At 44.3% G+C, this 25,597-nt stretch overlaps 1 protein-coding gene across 1 annotated transcript in view; it reads left to right on the top strand.

Annotated features, from left to right (window-relative positions):
- Nucleotides 1-25,597, top strand: part of LOC132890601 (RING finger protein 148) — a 68,088-nt gene that overhangs the window by 32,361 nt on the left and 10,130 nt on the right. The gene's annotated exons all lie outside the window — the stretch shown is intronic.

Raw genomic sequence — 25,597 nt, 5'->3', positions numbered from 1 at the left:
GTGTTGTACTGATGAAGGTTGGCAAAGCAATCAGACGCAAAGTGGTTACCACTCAAAGAGGTCTTTTGCTGACTCACTGAATGAAAATTGAGCTTTTCATCAGTAAACAGCACTGTAAATTATCATGGAAGTGCAGGTCAAGGACTGTTCATGAGCATTTGGAGGCAGCACAGAAAATTACCAGGAACTGCCAGGAATTGATGTGGAGGAGCTTGGCAGTTGACCCCCCCACCTACCCCTCTCCTAGGTCTAGGGAAGGCTTTCACATATCAGTGAAAATGCTGCATGCTATACAAATGCAAATCAGGATAGTAGGAGGGATCACTACTGGTCCAGAGGTTATATTTTTCCCTAAAAGGTACTAAATCCCTTTGAAGAAAATCTCTGGTATAATAGATCAGACTGAGTATAATTATAGACTCATAAATTGTAGCTTGAATAGATTTGCCTCATGTAAGTTTATTATGATGAATAACCTTATATGTCACTAGCAATGTTCAACATTTTTATTTTAATGAGTATTAGGTTTTGATCTGTCTGTACCGAAGGAAATTGAATTGACAAAGTATGATCTAGGAATATAGACCTCTGCTGCCTAAGAGACTATGCCTCATGGATATCGGGGAGATTCTGCCTCACGGATCGATCTGGGAGCAAACAGTCACTGACACAGACAGAGCTGCTCAGAGATGTTTCTCAGTTTATTGTAGGACAAACATGAGTATATATTCACATTTGTGACAGAGTAGCCCATCACGAGGTGCAGGGCATGCGCGCGCGCGCACACACACACACAGACAGCCGAAGTAAACCCGTTTCCATTCTCACAATAATCACCGTTCGTCCCATTTCAATTGTACTGGTCAATTAGTCATTTTAGGTTGCCAAGGGTGCACAACTACCTTCCTAAATAACCACTTTACTTGCTATATAAGTTAAAGAGTAGTTGCTGGAGAGTTACACAGGAGGTAACATCTCTGGAGAGACTTTGCCAGTAAAAGAAGTACTGTGTATAAATGTTTTCCCCCTCTTTTATGGACTTTTGCATTTTTCTTGTGTATATTTGGAAAAAAAATCACTTATTCCCTGTTGCACTTGGGAAACGAGCACAATAAACACGACCATAACTAGAATTATGACTACGCCATTGTTTTGGAAAGGGGAAAGCTAACCTAATGACATTTTGTGTCAGAAGTGGCATGGCTAGTTGTAAGAAGACAGCTTGCCTTCCAAGGCAGAGGACTGGATAACGCTCTCAGTAGCGAGCAGCACAGGAACAGCCACCACCACCTGATCCAGCTTGGGAGACCGTGCCTTCTGATTCGCCTGAGGAGAAGGTGGTCAGACCTAGTCATTCCTGGTTCAATGATCGGACCTCTAGACCTGATCCTGCTCCATTCCACCCAGTGCAGCCAGGAAGGAGCTGCTGGCCCTGATGTGAAACTTTCTCACAGCCCAACAGCAGTGAGAGGAGGGCCTGCTGCATGAGCTGTGTGATTTATGGGTCTCCCTGCAGCAAGTTCAGCCAGTTCCTCAGGCAGCGACTGGAGCTGAAACCCCAAGTACAGTGACAGCAAGTATTCCCCGGATGGAACTGCCAACATCAGTATCACAGCAACGTCTGAGAAGGGAGTCCTCACAATCCCTGTTTGCCGATGAGGACTGTGATGCCAGCAACCAGGAGCCACAGGTGCAGAGGCCATATGCTGCTGAGCCTAAGATTCCCCCATGTCAAATGGGTGAGGACATTGAAAATTACCTGCTGTGGTTTGAGCACATTGCAAAGACATGGAAATGGGCAGAAACTGAGTGGGCCTGCCGGCTTATCCCTCTTCCATCTGGGAAGGTGTTGGAGGCCTACACCACCATGGATGAAGATAACGCCCACTGCTTCAAAGATATGAAAGACGCCCTGCTGACCAAATTCAACATTTCACCTGAGACGTACAGGCAGCAGTTTCGTTCCACTTCAGTGCCAGCAGGAGAAACCCCCACAGAGACTTACCATCGCCTGAGGGGTCTCTACCACTGCATGATTTGACCAGATCAACTCTCCAAGGAGCAGCTCAGGGAGCAAATTATCCTGGAGCAGCTGCTGTGTGTCTTCCCACCGGACGTGAGGACCTGGGTGAAGGAGCACGAACCTGAGGATGGATCTTCTGCAGCAAAGCTGGCACTGCAGTACCTCAATGCATGGTGGGGAGGACTGACACACTTCACCAGCACAATGCCCTGACCAGCTGTGCAGTCCTTACAGGCCCGGCATGCCAAGGGGGACACGAGCCAGAAAACCAGAGGTAACTTCAGCTCCACTACAGCCCAGCCATCTGTTGGTAAGCCCTTGATATGTTATTATTGTCAGCAGTCAGGCCACAAAGCTTCTGTGTGTCCAGTATGCAAAGCCAAGCTTACTGAATTCTGTTATGCACCCAGACAAGAGGCAGAGGTCTCTGAGAACAGAGGTCTCAGAAAGAGAACCCAGAAAACTGTAACTTTGAAGCAGGCAATTGTACTATTGGATAGTGGCAGTGTCACCTCTTTGGTGAAAAATCTTTTGTGCCAGTTGGATGTTTGGATTATGGTATGAAAACAAACATTGTGTGTGTGCATGGGGACAGCCATGCCTACCCCAAAGCAGAATTGACTGTGAGCATTGATGAACAGCTGTATTTGATGACTGTTGGTGTTCTGGACAATTTGCCTGTGGACATAATCCTTGGAACAGACCTGCCTGTTCTGGATCTTCTGCAAGAGGTAGAATGTCATTGTGGGGAAAATGTAAATGAGAATGTGTCCTGTGGTCACTAGGGCCCAGGCCAAGGCCGGCTTGCAACCTCTCCCAGATCTGGATGATAGTTTGTGTGAGGGTGGCATCAAAAGGCCAAGAAAGTCAAGGCGCCAGCGCCGCTTTGAAAAGCAGCTACAGTCACCTGAACCTGATGTCAAGAATGTGAATTTTGATGTAAGGTGGAAGGTACCTGAGAATATTGTAGAACTTCAGAGGCAGGATGAATATTTGAAACCTGTGTTTGCTAAAGTAGTTGAGAAAGCTAATGTGAATCTGGGGGTAAGAGAGCAGTTCATTGTTGAAAATGATGTGTTGCATGCACTTAATGACACCCACAAGCATCTCATTATCCCTGCTAGTTGTTGCCCATTGGTATTGCACTTAGCACACACCCTTCCATGGGCTGGCCACTTTGGTCATCACAAAACATTCTTATGTATCAGTTCACAATTTTATTGGCCCAGTATGTACAGTGACATTAAGACATATTGCATCACATGTCCCACATGTCAAAAGACACTTGCAGTTGGGCCCTCAGCCAGAGACAGAGTAGTGGTCCAGTTTGTGCTGCAGATGAGAGATTGGTTGGCCCAATACTGGGAGGAGGCTGAGGAGAATCTGAGGGAGACCCAAAAGAAGCAGAAAACCTGGTATGACCAGCATGCACGGTATTGGGACTTGCAGCCAGGGCAACAGGTGATGCTTCTGGTTCCTTCAGCAACAAGTTGTTGGTTAAGTGGCAGGGTCCTTACACTATCACCTGATGGATGGGCCCGGTCATATATGAAGTCCATCATCCCAACAAGAAAAAGCCCAAGCAGACCTACCATGTGAACCTGTTGAAGGAGTGGAAAGAGCCAGTCAGCCATGCACCAGAGGTTGCCTGTCTGGTGAAAGAGGTAGAAATGGAGGAGGAAGATGATCCAGGAGTGGCTATAGTGACTGAAGCTTCTTGCCCTGTGCTGGTTCATCTCACTGCTGAGCAGGCTGCTGACCTTCGTCAGGTGTTCCAGGAGGTGCCATCCCTCTTCGCTGCCAAACCGGGGAGGAGCACAATCATAGGACACGTCATCTGACTAAAGGAGGGTCAGCCCATCTGCCAGTGGCCGTACCGGGTTCCACAGCAGCTGGTGGACAAGTCAGGGCAGGGGCAGACTGCAGACACCTTAGCTTGATCCATGCTGACTCCCTTGGCACTTATAATATAGCCCAGGAATGAGATCTGACACAGGTGAAATTCACACTTCTCAGCTTTGACATATAGCTGGTTCTCAAGCAGGTGTTGGAGTACTGACCTGAAGTGCTTCAGATGACTTTCTTCATTGGGGGAATATATCAAGATATCGTCAATGTATGTGATTACATATCTCCCCAGCATGTCACAAAGGACGTCATTAATCAAACATTGAAAGACACTTGGTGCCGAAGAGACCCCACAAGGCATGACTTGGTACTCAAAATGGCCGGTGGTAGTACTAAATGCTGTCTTCCATTCATCCCCCTCACTAATTCAGACCAGGGTACAAGCACTGTGTAGATCTAGTTTAGAGAAGATCTTGGCTGAGCACAGGTGCTCTTGGGCTGAAGGTACCAAGGAAAGAGGATATGGGTACTTAACTGAGATTTCGTTGAGACCTCTATAGTCAATGCAAGGATGAAGGACCCCTCCCCCCTTCACAAAGAAGAACCCTGCTGATGCTGGTGACATGGAGGGGTGAATGTTTGAGAGCCTCTTGAATGTACTCCTCCATCAACTTTAGTTCAATTTGAGACAGGGGATAAATTCGGCTGCAAGGTGGAGAAGTGCCTGGTGGGAGGTCAATCGCACAGTCGTAGGGACGGTGAGGGGGCAGACCATAAGCTTTACCATTGCTAAATACTTCCTTTAAGTCCATATAGCATTCTGGAACATTTTCTAAGGTATTGGACTGTGGACTCTCCACAGAGGTGGAGGAGACGTTCAACCACGGGCATAGAAGGCAGTTTTGAAAGCAAGCAGGTGACCACTGTAGTATTTCCTTATTCTGCCAGGAGATTAGGGGATCATGCAATTGTAACTATGGATAGCCCAGAATTATGTTGTGATGAGCAGTAGAAGTTACAAGGAGTGAGAGAAGCTCAGAATGAAGGACCCCCACCTGGATGTGCAGGCGAGCGATTCTAGTGGTCACGGGACCCTCCCCTATTGGGCCTCTGTTGATGGTTCTGATACTGAGTGGGCTTTGCAGGGAGTCTGTGGGCAGATTATACCTCTGGACAATTGCGTTTTCAATGAAATTGTCTTCCACGCTTGAATCAACAAAGGCAGAGAGTATGTGGGTCGAGGAGGGCAGCTTCAATAATACAGGTATTTTGAACAATTGTTTTTTTAAATGAGGTTACTGGACTCACCGGGCTTGACATGATCTCGGCATGGTTATTGCGAGGTGGCCATACCGTATATTGAGAAATAAGATGACTGGGACTCCCACAGTAGAAACACAGACCATCTTGCTTATGTCTCTCCCATTCAGTATATTTCAGCCGTGTGTGAGAAACTTCCATGGGTATAGGAGCATCAGTAGGTGAACTCAATCTGTTCACTTCCTTCATGGACAGGTGGCTGGAAATTAGATGGTTCAAATGGATAGTAAGATCGATGAGAGAATCGAGGGAGAGATGTTCGTTTCTGCACGCTAGCTCACTGAGGATCTCTGGGCATAGATCCTGGCGATCAAGTCACGTAATTTCACATGATATATGTATGTTAATTGTGTGATGAGTATTCCGCCAGCAATTTAATAGAGATGAATGGGTACAATTTGGATGCATCGGTCGTATACAGTTATTCCGCAGTGCTAAAAACATTACTGTTTCTCAAATGTGATCAGGAAATTTTACTGGGCCACAGCAGATATATACTGGGGCACATGCCCCAGTTAAATGGATCTGGTGATGCCAGTATTCCCTTCCCATGCAAAGCCAGCAAGCGGAAGCCATCCACATAGGATCTGTCTTAATATCAACAGATTTTTTTATTAAGGTACACAAAACATTTATCATGGCACCAGCTTGTTTAGTATGTTGAGTGTAGGAAGTTTAGTCATTCTTCCTCCATCATTAGTAATAGCTTTATTTGTGATAAGTGTAGATTAGTTAGCTGTCTGATGGAAAAGATTGCAGCTGTAGTGTACAACAGCACTTACAACTCAAGATAAAACCACTTTTCATGAGCACTTTTATAGCGCTATAGAATAGCTACAGGTGTAACCACTATCAGCACTCAAACGTTGCACTTGTGTAGTGCTTTTGTAGCAATCAGATATAGCGCTTTCATCACAGTAAATAGCATTTCTATTGCGCTTATGTAGCTATTTTATAGCACTTATATAGCTCATGTCTCACTTACGTAGCGCTTATATACTATTGTATATGGCATTTATACATCCTTCATTGCATCTGCTTTTAATGAAATCCAACTCAAAGGCATGGAGTAAGTTTATAAATGTTTTATTTCTTAACAACATAACAGAAAACATACCAAACTTTCATTCCATTCATAAAACAGCATCATCAGTTTTTGGGGTTTACACTGAATATCTTGGGATAAACACATCAATTTCCAAAATAAATATCAAGTATGCATGTATCCTCCAAAGGCTGAGCGGTATGGCCGAAAAGGAAACTTCATTGTCACTCATCATCATCATTATCATCATTTATTGTCTCTATGTGGCCATCAGCCTTTGCAGTTGTGTTCTGAGGAACCATTGTCTTGAGCCTCTTCACTTTTGCTCCAGCTGAACATAGGCCAAGTTTACATTAGACCGTATCTGTCTCGTTTTCTTCGCGGATGCACTGTCCATTTACATTAAACCGCCTGGAAACGCCGGGAAACGGGAATCCGCCAGCGTCCACATATTCAATCTAGATCGTGTCTGATCCGGTGCTGTGTAAACATTGAGATACGCGGATACGCTGTGCTGAGCTCTAGCTGGCGTCGTCATTGGACAACGTCACTGTGACATCCACCTTCCTGATTCGCTGGCGTTGGTCATGTGACGCGACTGCTGAAAAACGGCGCGGACTTCCGCCTTGTATCACCTTTCATTAAAGAGTATAAAAGTATGAAAATACTGCAAATACTGATGCAAATACTGCCCATTGTGTAGTTATGATTGTCTTTAGGCTTGCCATCCTTCCACTTGCAAGTGGTAAGTGATGTGCGCTGGGATCACACACACAGCGGCTCAGTCCCGAAAACACTGCTTGTGCACTTCACTCGCGTGCTCTGTGAGCTGTGCAGGGCCGGAGTGCGCACCCTCCAGAGGGCACTTGCTGTTCAGGGCGGAGTGATTTGGAGCGCAGGATGCCTGCGGAGCCGAGCGTATCCGTGTATTGGTGTTGCTGTGTGCACGCAAATCGTGTATTGGTGTTGCTGTGTGCACACTAATCGTTTTAAAAACGTTAATCTGATGATCCGCTGATACGGTCTAATGTAAACATGGGCATAGTGTGTCCAGGATGGCCGGGTGGATGACTTTATCTAAATTGGCCCTCTCTGTCAGGAAGGCCAATTTGACTGCTTCTGAAAAGTAATGTCCATGATTAATATTGCCATCTTATAAATCTTTAATACTTATATAAAAAGTCATCAAATCATATTCCAGGAATGTGAAAAATAAGGTCTGATAACATTAAACATTGATGAATGATATCTTTTTTTTTTACACTCACCTGTATTATCAAAGTTAAATTACCAAGTCTTCATTAGGTAATGGATTTACCCAAAAAACGAAAAATTTAACAGGCTGATGCAGCCTTATGTTTTCCCATCTCAAATTCTAGGACTATTCTAAGATCTGTATTGCCTCATTGTTAAGTATATAAAGTCCTTGAAATACAATCCCGATTCCAAAAAAGTTGGGACAAAGTACAAATTGTAAATAAAAACGGAATGCAATAATTTACAAATCTCAAAAACTGATATTGTATTCACAATAGAACATAGACAACATATAAAATGTTGAAAGTGAGACATTCTGAAATTTCATGCCAAATATTGGCTCATTTGAAATTTCATGACAGCAACACATCTCAAAAAAGTTGGGACGGGGCAGTAAGAGGCTGGAAAAGTTAAAGGTACAAAAAAGGAACAGCTGGAGGACCAAATTGCAACTCATTAGGTCAATTGGCAATAGGTCATTAACATGACTGGGTAATGGATCATTAACATGATCTTCGGGCCCTAAGACGGCACTGCATCACATACAGGCATGCTTCTGTATTGGAAATCACAAAATGGGCTCAGGAATATTTCCAGAGAACATTATCTGTGAACACAATTCACTGTGCTATCCGCCGTTGCCAGCTAAAACTCTATAGTTCAAAGAAGAAGCCGTATCTAAACATGATCCAGAAGTGCAGACGTCTTCTCTGGGCCAAGGCTCATTTAAAATGGACTGTGGCAATGTGGAAAACTGTTCTGTGGTCAAATGAATCAAAATTTGAAGTTCTTTATGGAAATCAGGGACGCTGTGTCATTCGGACTAAAGAGGAGAAGGACGACCCAAGTTGTTATCAGCACTCAGTTCAGAAGCCTGCATCTCTGATGGTATGGGGTTGCATTAGTGTGTGTGGCATGGGCAGCTTACACATCTGGAAAGACACTATCAATGCTGAAAGGTATATCCAGGTTCTAGAGCAACATATGCTTCCATCCAGACAATGTCTCTTTCAGGGAAGACCTTGCATTTTCCAACATGACAATGCCAAACCACATACTGCATCAATTACAGCATCATGGCTGTGTAGAAGAAGGGTCCGGGTACTGAACTGGCCAGCCTGCAGTCCAGATCTTTCACCCATAGAAAACATTTGGCGCATCATAAAACGGAAGATACGACAAAAAAGACCTAAGACAGTTGAGCAACTAGAATCCTACATTAGACAAGAATGGGTTAATATTCCTATCCCTGAACATGAGCAACTTGTCTCCTCAGTCCCCAGATGTTTACAGATTGTTGTAAAGAGAAAAGGGGATGTCTCACAGTGGTAAACATGGCCTTGTCCCAACTTTTTTGAGATGTGTTGTTGTCATGAAATTTAAAATCGCCTAATTTTTCTCTTTAAATGATACATTTTCTCAGTTTAAACATTTAATATGTCATCTATGTTCTATTCTGAATAAAATGTGGAATTTTGAAACTTCCACATCATTGGATTCCGTTTTTATTTACAATTTGTACTTTGTCTCAACTTTTTTGGAATTGGGGTTGTACGACCGAGAATAAAACACGTGACACGTGTCTGTCATCACTATTTTGTTTTCGATTCAGACAAGCTAGCAAGCTCCTCTCTGATTGGATGCATTTCTGGAGTCATTAGTGCCTTAAATGGTTGCAGAACAAAATCTACAACATGACTTTTGTATGAATCTGGTTTTGCTTAGACTTGCATGAAATTTAATTTGATTATAATAACTAAATAAAATAATTATGAACCTATGCCTCCGTTCTCTGGTCTCTCGTGATATTGCGCCATAAGGTGGCAGCACTGCCAGTAAAATCGGCTCACACGCCCAGCTGTTTCTGTCCCATAACCATACGACTTATGCCATAATGAAAATAAAGTAATAGGTATTAGGGTGTTCTGGAAAAATAAAAAAAAAGCTTGTCCAGACTTGTTGCACATTAAATCGATTATCTCGTCCGTTAGTCCTTGGTCATCACTGATTTCAGCCACCTATTGTCATATTTGCAAATACTTCAAAGCAAAGCCAAAGGTATAACCCCAACGTAGCTAAAGTGATATTCATTTTTGAAAATCATGAATTAATTCAACTGATATTACCACCTGACCTATTCCTTTTAGGGCTTAAGGATGAGAATTTCACTTTAATCTGCATTACAATAATTAAAATGGATGTAAATGGACCTACTTACCTCAAGAAGTGTAGGCCCTAGGTCTAACGATGGTTTGCAGCTTAGGCTTGGCCCTATGTGGCAATCTGTCCAACTGCAAGAACACTTTTCCGCTCTTCAAGAACACTGCTGCACCATGCAAGAACACCGACATGAATGGCGAGTTCGAGGATGAGGCTGGGTGTAATTAGCTGTATCGTTAATCCCCTGCACTTAACCCCTCCCCCCTGGGGGTGGGTGGCATGGCTCGATGAATGACTCAACACGCCTGCCAACATGTCACACATATGTTTATGGCATGAATGACTTTAAACAAGGAGGCCGTTCTTAAGTATTATGAACACCCTGGGACACAATATAGTGAGTCGCTTCAGTCGGGTGAATATTTGTCAAGCATATTTTCGTGACATGAGGGTGCCAGTTTTAAGGAAATACCCCTGCAAGTTACCTTTACCAAAAATAGTTGTAAAAGTGCTACGCAAATGCAGAACAATAGCGCATCCATGAACAAGTTAGCGCCCGGCATAAGCACTTTCTGGATGCAGTTTAATACCTACTGTGGATATTTATAAAGGAGCAACACATATAGAATCTGATAAAAGCTCCCTGTTATATTTGTAGAGGCATGCATACACGTAAATTAGTATTTTGTAAGCCTATAGGCTACATTTAGAAAAGTAAATATTGGAGGTCAATACCATGGGCATAGCGCTAAGATAGTGCTTTTATAAATTGCTATGAGAGCACTTTATTTTCATGTAAATTTTGCACTGAAAATCAATAATTGTATATTTGAGGTCAAAAATATTTTGTAGGATAATATCAAAAGAATTAATGGACGATCAGGTCTTTAAATTGCACATGTAATAAAATAGTAAAAAAAAAAGTCCGATATAGTGCTATACAAGTGCTATATCAGAAGCAGTTTCATAGCGCATTTAAATACAGTGATATAAGTGCTTTCATAATTCAGAAATATAACAGTTAAATAAGATTCTAATATATATGAATATTTGCAAAAAAATAGGAATAATCAAAAAAATAAGTTGACGGCTTGAAACTCATGCAAAGAATGCTAAATAATCCGGAAATGTGTCATTTACTACATTATTTATGAGATGTGTGATTGAGTGTCAGTCCAGTGCTACTCGCATAACACTTGTATAGTACTCACTCACTACGTTTACATGCACATAGAGAGAATCGAATTTCTGCCGTTGCTCAACTGAAATCGAAGTTCAAAATGCCATGTATACACCTTAATTCGGCTGAAATTGAACCGAACTTGATTTCTCGGAATCGAGCTACACGACCTAGTTTATGCGATTTCTGCCGAGCTACTTTGTGCATGTATACCCTATCGAGCTAGTTGTCGAGCTACTTCCGGAAGTGACGAGTGACGAGACCACAAGCGGGAAACACAACAGCCTCGGTCGGCATGACAACAGTAGTAGCGAGCAGCAGAAGAGGTCAGGAGGAACAAATGAAGAAGAGAAAATGGCGATGTAGAGCTCTCTGAAGTGTGGGTGGAGCACAGAGGACGGCAGGACAAAGCTTCTGGTACTAATAGGCTTTTTATTGTCAGACTTTTCAATTTAACAGCCTACTTTTATTCTTGAGAGAAAAACACACACGCGCACGCTGTGTTCTAGTCCCGGGATGAGCTGTCCCCTCTGCTCTCCCTTTGCCTCCTTAAATAGGGCGCGGTTACTGGGAAGACACACAAAACACAGGTTAATTACCGTCAGGTGAAGTGATTCTGCCACTCACCTTCCCTGGCTCCGCCCTCCTGTCACAGACCGGTGCTTGACCACGCCCCCACTGCCACAGGCAAGCAGAAACGTGCACTTCTGGAGCAATGAGGAGACAGAGTTCATGCTCATTCAGCTTAAGGAGTTGAATATATTAAAATTCATGGACGGGAGAAAAACGCGCAATGGAGAACACGGAACTGATAACTTTGTTTACACTCTTGAATAGCTCTTCTTCATGATGACAACCGGAAGTGTACCAACATGATGGGGTGTGTTGTGCCACCTGTGGCTCGGGTGCACAATGCACCTCACACAATAGCCCGATTTCATTGTGTGCATGTAGGATTGGATTTCTCTGGCACCCTGCTGGGACCTTCAGCTCGATTACCGACAGCAGCTCGATTTGGATGTGCATGTAAACGTAGTCAGTGACTACTGTGCGACTGCCAGAGAAGCGCTCAGGCATGTTGTTTGCACTTCTGTGATGGTCAGGAGCAGTTATATCGTGGTCTGCCGTGTAACCTGTGTGCATGGGGGAGGTGCGCATCCATACTCTAGAGAGGGTTAGTGAGAATGAGAGTAGTCTAGTTTCTGTAGGGGATAGTCTGGATGCCTGAGGTAGAGTGAGCAATCCTTCCACTCTGGCATTAGAGCCCTCAAAGCAGGGCGAAGGTGTGATGACTCGGTGACATAATTACAGAGCCAAAGCTACCACTAAGGATCACCCATGGGAACACCACTCCTCTCCACTGTCTAGTCACTGAACTGCTGGTTGTTCAGGTGGTGCTCTGAAAACAATGTGGGCTTTATAGATAATTGGAGCAGTTTTGAGGGCAAGACTGGCCTGTTAGAGTGGGATGGTATCCATCCTACTCAGCAAGGTGCTGCTCTCATATCTTGCAGCATAGCTCATAGTCTCAGAACAGGCCTAGTTAACTTGTGACAGTCCAGAGCCAAGACCAGGGAGCAGACAAACAGGCTAAACCAACTGTCTGCTAGCTGCACAGAGTCGTTACTCAGGTTCCACTATATCGAGACTGTGTCTGTTCCCCAAGCTATACAAAAAAAAGTAGAAACAGAGAGTTTATTCTAGTAATCTAATTAATATAAAATTAGATCATACTGACTGTATAGCCACTGCCAGTACCTTTGATCTAAAGGTAGGACTTTTAAATATTAGGTCTCTTACATCAAAAGCGCAAATTGTTAATGCACATATTACTGATCAGGAGGGTTTTTTTGGCAATAAAAGTACAATAAAAGTACTGTGTTTAACAGGAACATGGATTAAGCCAAATGAGAATGTAGGATTAAATGAAGTTTGTCCTCCTGGAAACAATTATATACACCAGCCTCATCTAACTGGCAGAGTAGGAGGTGTCGCAGTTATTTATTGTTAGGACTAGGACTGTTTTGGCCTCTAGAGGCCGCTGTTATTTCCTTTTCGTGTCATGTTTATTTTGGCCTCTAGAGGCCGCCACTGTTCCTGTGTTTTGTGTTTTTGTTAATTGCCTGTTTAGTCCTGATTATTTTCACCTGTGTTCAATTTAGTTTGTGTATTTATACCCCCTGAGTTCAGTCCTCTTGTCACGGAGTCTTTGTGCTGTTATGTTTATCTCCAGTTTCCTCTGTACTGTGTTCTTTGTTTTGCACTTTGCTTTTCTTTTGGATTTAGTAGTGACTGTGTTTTTTGGATCTTCTGAGCTTTTGCATTTTTGCCTTTTCCTTTTTGGACTTTAAACTTTTGATATTTTATTTTTCCCTTTGTCTTCCCAGTGTTGGATTATACTCTTTGTTTTTTTTTGTTTTTTGTTTTGCCCTGTATATAGTGTATATAGTATAAATAAACCTTTTGATTCTTTTTCTACTTCCACCTCACGCCTCTGCATTTGAGTCATCCCCCTGGTGGCCTAGTGGGGGTTTGCTGGATTATCACACCAACGAACCAGGTTCAAATCCCAGCAAAACCCTAACAGAAAGACTCCGTCATGACCGACTCAGCAGAGGCTGCTTCAACTGTCTACCCGGCCAACCTTCAGGGAATTATGGCAGCTTTGACACGCTTCGGAGCGACCATGGATGCTCATGGACGTACACTCACCAGCCAACGTGAGGCCCTTGCTCGCCACGAGGAACTGCTTCAGCAAATCAGGAAAACCCTGGCACAGCTGACATCTCTGCCTGCATCTCCTGATCCAGCTCCCGCTCCTGCTCCTGTGCCTCCTGCCATGCTGCCTTCTTCACCTCGCGAACCCAGCCTTCCTGCACCACAGAGGTACGACGGCAAGCACAGTGAGTGCCGAGAATTCCTTACCCAGTGTCAACTCACCTTTGAGCTTCAGCCTACCACCTACACTACGGATCGCCGCAAGATTGCCTTTGTGATAACCTTATTAGCTGGTAAGGTGCGAGCCTGGGCTACTTCTATCTGGCAAAGACAGGGACGTGAGTGCCTTGATTTCCAGCTGTTCTCTGAAGAGATGCTTTGGGTCTTCGATCAGGCGGACATCAGTACCGACGCAGCCCGAAAGCTCATGTCCATCCGGCAAGGAGGAAGCGTCGCAGATTACGCCATCTCGTTCCGGACGCTCGCAGCAGTAAGTGGATGGAACGAGACTGCCCTGGTGTCAGCCTTCCACCATGGTCTGTCTGACCCCATCAAGGACGGTCTGGCCTCTATTGGATGCCCAAGTGACCTCGAAACCCTCATCTCACATGCTATTCATCTGGACAACAGGATGAGAGAACGCCACCAAGCCTTGAGCCCCCCCAGCCTCCCTACCTCTACCTGGAAACCGTCTACCTCCTTCAGTGACTGTCCAGAACCCATGCAAGTGGGTCGTACTCGCCTCTCCGCATCTGAGAGGGAGCGCAGAAGGAGGGACAAGTGCTGCATCTACTGTGGCAAGCCTGGTCACTTCCGAGCATCATGTCCCGAACTCTTGGGAAAAGGACCGCCCCGTCCAGCCGAGGGAGGGTTGTGACGGGGCCTACCCTCTCTCCCGGACTCCCTGGCCAAGGAATCTACATCCCAGTCTCCATCTCCTGGGGTGAGTCTGTCCACTCTTGTCAAGCTTTGTTAGACTCAGGGGCGGCTGGGAACTTTATGGATATTCACTTCGCCCAAAGCATCAATATTCTGACTGCACCTCTTGAAGTCCCACTGTCTGTGTCTGCCCTTGATGGCCAAGCATTAGGTGATGGAAGAGTCACCCAAGTTACTTCTCCAGTCTTCCTCCAGTCTCAAGGTCACAAGGAAGAAATATCCCTGCACCTGATTCCTTCACCTGAGTTCCCAGTTATTCTAGGCCTTCCTTGGCTTACTCGCCACAACCCTCGCATAGACTGGGTAACAAGCCAGGTTGTGGAATGGGGCCCTGCATGCCATGCCTCTTGTCTGCTCTCTAGCTCTCCTGTGTCTCCTGCCGAGCCCCCTGATCTCACCGAGTTATCTCAAGTTCCCACAGAGTACTGGGATCTCAAGGAGGTATTCAGCAAGAGCAGGGCCGCCGTTCTTCCTCCGCACCGGGCCTACGACTGTGCCATCGACTTGCTCCCTGGGACTACCCCTCCTTGTGGCAGACTGTTTTCCATCTCTCAGCCAGAACGCAAGGCCATGGAGGAATACCTCAAAGACGCCCTGGTCTCTGGGTTCATTCAACCCTCCACCTCACCTGCTGGTGTCGGCTTCTTCTTTGTCGGCAAGAAGGATGGGGGGCTCCGACCATGTATTGACTACAGGGGCCTGAACAAGATCACTGTGCGCAACCGATATCCCCTTCCGCTGATGTCCACTGCTTTCGACCTGCTCCAAGGCGCCACTGTCTTCACCAAGTTGGACCTACGGAACGCATACCACCTCATCCGTATCCGACAGGGAGACGAGTGGAAGACTGCCTTTAACACCCCGTCTGGGCACTACGAATACCAGGTGATGCCCTTCGGACTCACCAACGCACCAGCTGTTTTTCAGGCCCTAATCAACGACGTCTTAAGGGACATGATTAACCTGTACGTTTTTGTCTACCTCGACGACATCCTTATCTTCTCCAAGACCGTGCAGGAGCACCGCCACCATGTCCGCCAGGTTCTCCAGAGGCTGCTACAGAACAATCTGTTCGCCAAGGCCCAGAAATGCGAATTTCATGTTCCCAAGGTCTCCTTTCTGGGATTTATTGTACGGACAGGCCAACTCCAAATGGACCCTGCCAAGACCCTGGCCGTCCGGGATTGGCCTACTCCCAAGTCTGTTAAGGAGGTTCAGCGGTTCTTAGGATTCGCTAACTTCTACCGCAAGTTCATCAGGAACTTCAGTTCTGTGGCAGCACCCATGTCAGACCTCACCAAAAGGACAGGTGGATCTTATGTCTGGTCTCCTCAGGCGGAAAAGGCGTTCAAAGACCTCAAGGACCGCTTCTGCACGGCACCCATTCTGGTCCTCCCGGACACCTCCCAACCATTCATCGTGGAGGCGGACGCTTCGGACAGTGGTGTCGGCGCGGTGGTCTCTCAACGTTCAGAAGGAAAGCTGCACCCCTGTGCTTACTTCTCCCACCGCCTGAGTCCTGCGGAGTCCCGGTACGATGTGGGGGATCGAGAACTGCTAGCGGTCAAACTGGCCCTTGAGGAGTGGAGGCACTGGCTGGAGGGAGCGCAACATCCATTCCTGGTTTGGACTGACCACAAGAACCTGGAGTACCTCCAGCAAGCCAAGAGACTGAACCCTCGACAGGCTAGGTGGGCCCTGTTTTTCAGTCGGTTTGACTTCACCCTCTCGTACTGCCCCGGCTCAGAACACCAAACCTGACGCACTGTCCAGGCTGTTCTCTGCCACTAACAGGGAGAATGAAGTTGGGCCTATTATCCTGGTGTCCCGGATTGTGGCTCCTGTCCGCTGGGGTATTGAGGAGGCTGTTCGACGAGCCCAACGCCAGGACCCCGGTCCTGGGATGGGGCCACCGGGCCTCTTGTACGTCCCACATCAAGCCCGGGCCAAGGTTCTCCAGTGGGGTCACTCTTCTCCTCTCACCGCCCACCTGGGAGCTCGGAGGACCCTGGACTTCCTGAAAAGACGCTTCTGGTGGCCTAACATGGAGCAGGAAGTAAGGTCATTTGTCCTGTCCTGTGAGGTTTGCACCAGAACCAAGAACCCACGACAGCGTCCCCAGGGTCTCCTGCATCCTCTGACCATTCCCCGGCGTCCCTGGTCCCACGTGGCAGTCGACTTCATCACAGGTCTCCCTGAGTCACAAGGTAACATGGTCATTTTGGTCATAGTTGACAGATTCTCCAAGGCCTGCCGCTTCATACCACTGTGCAAACTCCCCTCTGCTCTTGAAACAGCTAAACTTATCATGTCTTCCGAGTCTTTGGTCTTCCACAGGACATCGTCTCAGACCGAGGGCCCCAGTTCTCCTCCCGAGTGTGGCACGGGTTCTGCAAGGTCATCGGAGCCACTGCCAGCCTCTCCTCTGGGTTTCACCCACAGTCCAATGGTCAGACAGAGAGGCTCAACCAGGACCTGGAAACCACCCTGCGAGGCCTGGCTATGGATAACCCGACATCGTGGAGCACCTGGCTGCCATGGGCAGAGTACGCCCACAACACCCTGCAATCATCGGCCACCAAGCTGTCGCCATTCCAGTGCCAATTCGGGTTCCAGCCACCTCTGTTCCCGGACCAGGAGGAGGACGCGGGGGTGCCCTCGGTCAACCAATATGTGAGACGGTGTCGCAAGACCTGGAGCAAGGTCAGGAAGACCCTCATACAGACCTCCAGAACCAACCAGACTCAGGCCAACCGCCATAGAAGACCTGCACACGCTTTCCGCCCTGGGCAGCGGGTTTGGCTGTCCACTAAGGACCTTCTGCTGCGGGTGGAGAACCGCAAGCTTGCTCCTCGCTACATTGGCCCCTTCAAGGTGGTGCGCAGGGTGAACCCTGTCTCCTACCGGCTCCAGTTGCCCCGGACTCTGAGGATCAACCCCACTTTCCATGTTTCCCTGTTGCGGCCCGTACTGACGTCTACGTATGCCCCTGCCCCTAGGAACCCCCCACTCCCCCGCATCTTCCAGGGGCAGACTGTGTTCACTGTGCATCGCCTGCTTGACTCCCGCCGGGTCCGCGGCGGGTTGCAATACCTGGTGGACTGGGAGGGCTATGGTCCTGAGGAGTGCTGCTGGGTTCCTGCTCGGGATGTCCTAGATAAAGAACTATGTCGGGACTTCCATTCGGCCCATCCGGATCGCCGTGGGAACGTCAGGAGACGCTCCTAGAGGGGGGGGGGGTGTCCTGTTAGGACTAGGACTGTTTTGGCCTCTAGAGGCCGCTGTTATTTCCTTTTCATGTCATGTTTATTTTGGCCTCTAGAGGCCGCCACTGTTCCTGTGTTTTGTGTTTTTGTTAATTGCCTGTTTAGTCCTGATTATTTTCACCTGTGTTCAATTTAGTTTGTGTATTTATACCCCCTGAGTTCAGTCCTCTTGTCACGGAGTCTTTGTGCTGTTATGTTTATCTCCAGTTTCCTCTGTACTGTGTTCTTTGTTTTGCACTTTGCTTTTCTTTTGGATTTAGTAGTGACTGTGTTTTTTGGATCTTCTGAGCTTTTGCATTTTTGCCTTTTCCTTTTTGGACTTTAAACTTTTGATATTTTATTTTTCCCTTTGTCTTCCCAGTGTTGGATTATACTCTTTGTTTTTTTTTGTTTTTTGTTTTGCCCTGTATATAGTGTATATAGTATAAATAAACCTTTTGATTCTTTTTCTACTTCCGCCTCACGCCTCTGCATTTGAGTCATCCCCCTGGTGGCCTAGTGGGGGTTTGCTGGATTATCACACCAACGAACCAGGTTCAAAACCCTAACAATTTATAATGATTATCTAGGCATAACACAAAAACTTGGACATAAATTCAATATGTTTGAAGTTCTCCATGCAAAAATAACATATGTAGCCACAAAAACCAAGTCTCCCCAGTCAATTCCATTACTTATTATTTACAGGCCCCTGGGGCCATATTCTTAATTTCCTTCTGAATTTGCAGATTTCATCTCAGACCTGGTTATTTCCTTAGACAAAGCCTTAGTTGTTGGAAACTTTAAGATTCACTTTGATAACTTAGAAGACCCTCTGAAAACAGTGTTCATGTCCATTCTAGATTCAGTAGGGGTTAATCAGAATGTCATAGGACCTACTCATAATGTTGGTCATACTCTTGATCTAATACTAACATTTGGATTAAATATAGAAAATATAGTCATGCTTCCACAGTCTGAAGTTACCTCAGATTATTATCTCATCTTATTCAAAATATGTCTGAACAATAAAATATGCACCTTGCCATCCTGCTGTGTCAAATGTACATTCATGTCAACTACTTCACAAAGTTTTATAAATAGTCTCCCAGAGTTATCAACTTTGACTAGATCACTGTCAGACCCCACAGAACTTGATCAGGCAACTGAATGCTTAGAGTTAATGTTCTGCTATACTTTAGAAAATATAGCTCTGTCAGTAATGGTGTTGAAAAAAAAAAGCTGTGGCATAGCAGTTATGCTTATATCTACATAGGAATAACATCCATGAATGTATCAGTCAGGATTTAGACCTCATCATAGCACAGAGACAGCACTGGTTAAAGTAGTAAATGACCTACTGTTGGTATCTGATCAGGGCTGTGTCTCTCTTCGTGCAGCATTTGACATCATTCTATTTCCCTGACTAGACTACAAAATATTGTGGGAGTTAAGGGAATGACCCTATCCTGGCTCAGGTCTTATTTAACTGATTGCTATTTGTTTGTTGATGTAACTGGTGATTTTTCTCTGCATACTAAGGTAAAGTTTGGTGTTCCACAAGGTTCTGTCTTAGGCCCACTGCTTTTTTCTTTATATATGTTACTGCTGGGTAATCACAAATTAGCAATAATGACAAATTAATTTGACAAAATTATTTAATTTAGTCCAAAAAATATGCATTAGAAGCTGTCTTAAATGCATCCATATTTGGAGCAGTGGGAAATACAGATGGTAGTAGAGATTTCCACATTCTACTTGTTCTAGGAATATAGGAAGAGAGATGAAGCTTGGTGTTAGACTTTGTTATGTTCAGAGCATATGCATGGCCATTCACAGTCGATTGAGTTACTCTTCCTCTGGGTACACCTGTAGGCAATATTCTGGTCAGCTCAATGGGTGATTGCAGGAAGTAATGATGGTAGAAAATACACAGTGAAGTGTTGTTTCTCCTGCGCTCCAGTGGGAAGATGCCCACTTTACAGGGGTCATCAATGTTTAAAAAGCCAAGAGTTTTCCTCTGCAGCCTATCTAATAACTTTAGTGTCGTGGTACTTGCTCCGCTCCATATGAGAGGTCAAACATAGGTCTTGTAAATGGTGATGCGAACTTGTAGGGGAAGTAGATTTCTTGTACATTCTTGTACATTCTTGTATATTCTCTTTGCTGTTTTTTGGTGATACCTAATATGTTCCGAGTCCATGACAGGGTGCTGGTGATGATAACACTGAGCAGGGTTATGCCCTACATAGGTTGAGCTCACGTTTCATAAAAAAAGGATAGGATGGTGATTTTGAATTCGCTTTCTGCTGATGATCATCTCCTCAATTTTGCTTGCATTGAAAGTGACACACCAGTTGGAAGCCCACTTTTCAATTTCATCTTAGTCACCTTGGAGACTCTCTGAACATGTGGTTCTCACACCCAAATTTTTTATGACAGCACGGTGTGTTGTCATCTGCAAGTAGGTGCAAATCATTTTCAAGTTGTGAAGCTAGGTCATCTATGTACATTAAGAAGAGTAAGGGGCTGAGTACACTTCCTTGAGTGACACCAGCAAATAAGGGACTTGTTGAGGAGATATGATTGTTGAGGAGTGTGTATTGCATAAAAATGAAGAAATCCCAGCCATGTAAGTCTCCTTGAATACCAAATGAAGTCAGCTTTACCAGAAGACCACATTGCCGTACTTGATCAAAAGTTTTCTTGATATCAAGGGTAAGGACTCAGATTTCTTGCTGGGAATTGAAGGCATTATTTCACCACTGAGTCTTGTAAGAAAGCATATCCACTGTAGATCATGTCTCACAGAATACATACTGTGTGTCACAAAGAAGATGATATTTGTCAAGATGTTTTTTTGATGTGGTCTGAGATGAGGCTTTCCATGACCTTGCAAATTATGGGCAGGAGAGATATTGGTCTGTAGTTTGAAGGGTCTTGTTTGTTTCCCTTTTTAGGCACAGCTGGGCAGTTTTCAAGTCTGAGGGAACAGTCTTAGTGTCAAGAGAGATCTGGAATAACTTGGCAAGTACTGGAGCAAGTTCAGGTGCACAGTTCTTGAGTATATTTGCAGAAAATCCATCAGGGCCATTGGCCTTTGTGGTGTCCAAACTGCGAAGCTTTCCGAGGACTTTCTTGGGCTGGAACTTCAGGGTGGAGAGGACTTCATTGGTTTTTGAGGGCAACAGTGGAGGAATTTTGCCATTATCATCAAGGTGAGCATTAGTAGCAATGACATTGTTCAACAGCTCAGCCTTGTCTCTGGTGTTACTGAAGATTTGCCATTCCTGTATAAGTGGAGGAATGGCAGAAGTTTTATTGTCATCAGTCACAGATTTGACAAGTTTCCACCACTGTTTATTGTCTGCTTTTCTGAGTTTCACCTCAAGATGCTGAGAGAACTGCAAGCAAGCAAGCCTGTCACATGGTACATTGGCATTCAGACTTTGTTTTCATGTACAATGTCCAGGAATCTTTTATATGATCTTTTCGCCAATTTTTGTAGGCTTTTTGCTTCCTTTGGACGACTATATGGCACTCATCTTTAAACCAAGGTTTGTTAGAATTATGATGCTTGGTTGTCTTGGCCAGAATAAAAAAGTCCATGGCATCAGTCCTGTTGTCCTTCACATAGGACCATGCAGTGTTAACAGCATGCTCCTTGGATAGGAAAGTCCAATCTACATCAGCCAGGTAGGAGTACATACTGTCACATTCAGCTTTGTCATATAGCCAGACTTTGCACTTCCTGGGTTTATTTGGTGTCAGAAGTCTGTAGTGAGCTACAGATGATACGACAGAGTGGTCAAAAAGAACTGAGAGGAGCACTGATGGTGACAACATGGTTATGTGGGGATGTAGTAAGGAAAAGATCCAGTTTAGAACAGTTGCCATCTTTCCCAATCCTAGTAGGTTCAATGACAAGTTGGTGGAAGTTGTGAGGCACAGCAAGCTCAAGTGTACATTCACCATGGCCATCAGTCTATTTGCTATGCAACCATTCTTCATGGTGGGCATTCATGTCCCCAAGAACAATGATTTTAGTTTGTGGATGAAGTTCTTGAATAGCATCAATTTTCTCTAACATTACAGTACAGGATAAGTGGCTACAGATAATGGATGGATGGATGGATGGATGGATGGATTACATCATACAGTGGTACCTGAAAGTTTGTGACCCTTTAGAATTTTCTATATTTCTGCATAAATATGATCTAAAACATCAATTTTTCACACAAAGTCCTAAAAGTAGATAAAGAAAACCCAGTTAAACAAATGAGACAAAAATATTATACTTGGTCATTTATTTATTGAGGAAAATGATCCAATATTACATATCTGTGAGTGGCAAAAGTATGTGAACCTCTAGGATTAGCAGTTAATTTGAAGGTGAAATTAGAGTCATGTGTTTTCAATCAATGGGATGACAATCAGTTGTAAGTGGGCACCCTGTTTTATTTAAAGAACAGGGATCTATCAAAGTCTGATCTTCACAACACGTTTGTGGAAGAGGATCATGGCACAAACAAAGGAGATTTCTGAGGACCTCAGAAAAAGCATTGTTGATGCTCATCAGGCTGGAAAAGGTTACAAAACCATCTCTAAAGAGTTTGGACTCCACCAATCCACAGTCAGACAGATTGTGTACAAATGGAGGAAATTCAAGACCATTGTTACCCTCCCCAGGAGTGGTTGACCAACAAAGATCATTCCAAGAGCAAGGTGTGTAATAGTCGGTGAGGTCACAAAGGACCCCAGGGTAACTTCTAAGCAACTGAAGGCCTCTCTCACATTGGCTAATGTTAATGTTCATGAGTCCACCATCAGGAGAACACTGAACAACAACGGTGTGCATGGCAGGGTTGCAAGGAGAAAGCCACTGCTCTCCAAAAAGAACATTGCTGCTCATTTGCAGTTTGCTAAAGATCACATGGACAAGCCAGAAGGCTATTGGAAAAATGTTTTGTGGATGGATGAGACCAAAATAGAACTTTTTGGTTTAAATGAGAAGCATGATGTTTGGAGAAAGGAAAACACTGCCTTCCAGCATAAGTACCTTATCCCATCTGTGAAACATGGTGGTGATAGTATCATGATTTGGGCCTGTTTTGCTGCATCTGGGCCAGGACGGCTTGCCATCATTGATGGAACAATGAATTCTGAATTATACCAGCAAATTCTAAAGGAAAATGTCAGGACATCTGTCCATGAACGGAGGAATGAGCTAAAATTCCTCCAAGCCAGTGTGCAGAACTGATCAACAGTTACCGGAAGTGTTTAGTTGCAGTTACTGCTGCACAAGGGGGTCACACCAGATACTGAAAGCAAAGGTTCACATACTTTTGTTATTCACAGATATGTAATATTGGATCATTTTCCTCAATAAATAAATGATTGAGTATAATATTTTTGTCTCATTTATTTAACTGGGTTCACTTTATCTATTTTTAGGACTTGTGTGAAAACCTGATGATGTTTTAGGTCATATTTATGCAGAAATATAGAAAATTCTAAAGGGTTCACAAACTTTCAAGCACCACTGTACCGTATATGTATATATCAAGTCATTGGCAGATGGAGGTCTATAGACACAAAACATAAACACCAGGCGTCCTGGAAGTTGCAGCTTAAAACACACCATTCCGTGATGTGAGCATTCAAAGTCAGACATTCTACTGCAAGTGATTGTATCATTATAGTAGACGATGAGTCCACCCCAATGAGAGTCATCAGGCTGGTTCCGTCTGAAGAAGGAGTAACCAAGTACAGCTAGTAGCTCTTCATCTACCTTGCAATATTTTTTAAATTTTTGTTTTTTATTGCATTTTGGAAAATATTCCAACATTCTTCAAAATGGGGTTTGTATGTGACGCTTTGCTTTCAGTATCTGGTGTGACCACCTTGTGCAGCAATAACTACAATTAAATGTTTCTGGTAATTGCTGATCAGTCCTGTACATTCTTCAAAGTAACCACTTTAATGACAACTTTGCACTGTCACATCTGCGCTTGCTCAAGATGCTAAAACCCGTAGTTCACTGGTGTCTCCAAACATGGCCGCCACGGACTACAATCACTAACAAGCATTGCGCCGCCCTCCCTCTCCAGAATTCTGATCAGTGCTGTAACTGTTCCACATTCCAACCAATCACCACACACTACATCAGGACTCTCACTCATTCAGCTCATTGCAGAGTAATGCTCAGTGTTTGTTGCCTGATTTTACCAAACCTTTATTCTTTGTATTGATTTCCTGGCTTTGATCTAATTCCTGTTTCCCCGGCTTTGATTTCTGCTCTGCCTCTGATACTTTGCCTGGGCCTTGCCCAACCCTTGCTATGACTTTGTGATTGGATCTTGATTTGGATCTGTCTGCCAGTTTGTTGAGTAAACTCTCCTTCTTGCATTTACATCCATCTGCTGCCTGTTCATCTGACATGCACACTATTGGCATTAACTTAACCAGTTTCATTAGGTCGTCACCTGGAATGCTTTTCAGTTAAAAGATGTGCCTTATCAAAGGCTAATTAGTGGAATTTAATACTTTCTTAATGCACTTGAGACCATCAAACAGTAAATAGTAAATCATAAAAGTACAGGAAGTAACCCTGTACAACTGTACAATTCAACAACTATACGGTAGCAATCCATATTATGTCAAGAACTGGCCAACTAAGTACAAAGATTGAACAGTCCATCCTTACTTTACGACATGAAGTGTCTTAATTACAACCCCAATTCCAAAAAAGTTGTGACGCTGTGTAATCTGTAAATAAAAACAGAATGCTATAATTTGCAAATCATGGAGACCCTATATTTCATTGAAAAAAAAAAGTAGAAAAGACAACATATCAAATGTTGAAACTGAGAATTTTTTTAAATAAATTTGAAAAATTTTTAATTTTGTCAGCAACACATTTCAGAAAAGTTGGGACAAGGGTAACAAAAGACTGAAAAAGTTGTGTAATGTGAAAAAAAACCCTGCTTTTTTAATGGCTTGTTATTAGTGCACAGTTCAAAAGCCAACATCTGCGATGATATAAAGGTCCATTAGTGCACATGACATGGGTAGCTTGTACATCTGGGAAGGCCTCATTAATGGTGAATGATATATACATGTTTCAGAGCAAAATGCTGCCATCTAGACAACATCTTTTTCAGGGAAGACATTCCTTCTTTCAGCAAGACAATGCCAAACCACTTTCTGTACATATTAAAACTGCATGTCCCCGTAGTAAAAGAGTCCAGGTGTGAAACTGGCTTGCCTGCAGTCCAGATCTGTCTCCCACTGAAAACATTTGCCGCATTATGAAGCGCAAAATATGACAATTGAGACCCCAAACTGTTGAGCAACTGAAATTGTATATCAGGCAAGAATGGAACAACATTTCTCTTTCAAAACTACAGCAATTGGCCTGCTCAGTTCCCAAACGTTTACAATGTTGTTAAAAGTAGAGATGATGCAACACAGTGTTAGAGCTTTGCTGGGATTCAAACCTGGTTCATTGGTGTGATAATCCAGCAAACCCCCACTAGGCCACCAGGGGGATGACTCAAATGCAGAGGGGTGAGGCGGAAGTAGAAAAAGTATCAAAAGGTTTATTTATACTATATACACTATATACAGGGCAAAACAAAAAAACAAAAACAAAGAGTATAATCCAACACTGGGAAGACAAAGGGAAAAATAAAATATCAAAAGTTCAAAGTCCAAAAAGGAAAAGGCAAAAATGTAAAAGCTCAGAAGATCACAAAAATAAAAATATCCAAAGGTCCAAAACAAAAGCCAAAAAAACAGAAAAGCAAAGTGCAAAACAAAGAACACGGTACAGAGGAAACTGGAGATAAACATAACAGCAC

Source organism: Neoarius graeffei, chromosome 8, assembly GCF_027579695.1.
Source record: "Neoarius graeffei isolate fNeoGra1 chromosome 8, fNeoGra1.pri, whole genome shotgun sequence".
Lineage (NCBI taxonomy): Eukaryota > Metazoa > Chordata > Actinopteri > Siluriformes > Ariidae > Neoarius > Neoarius graeffei.
Note: the sequence above shows the minus strand (reverse complement) of the source record. Positions and strands in the feature narration are given on the sequence as shown.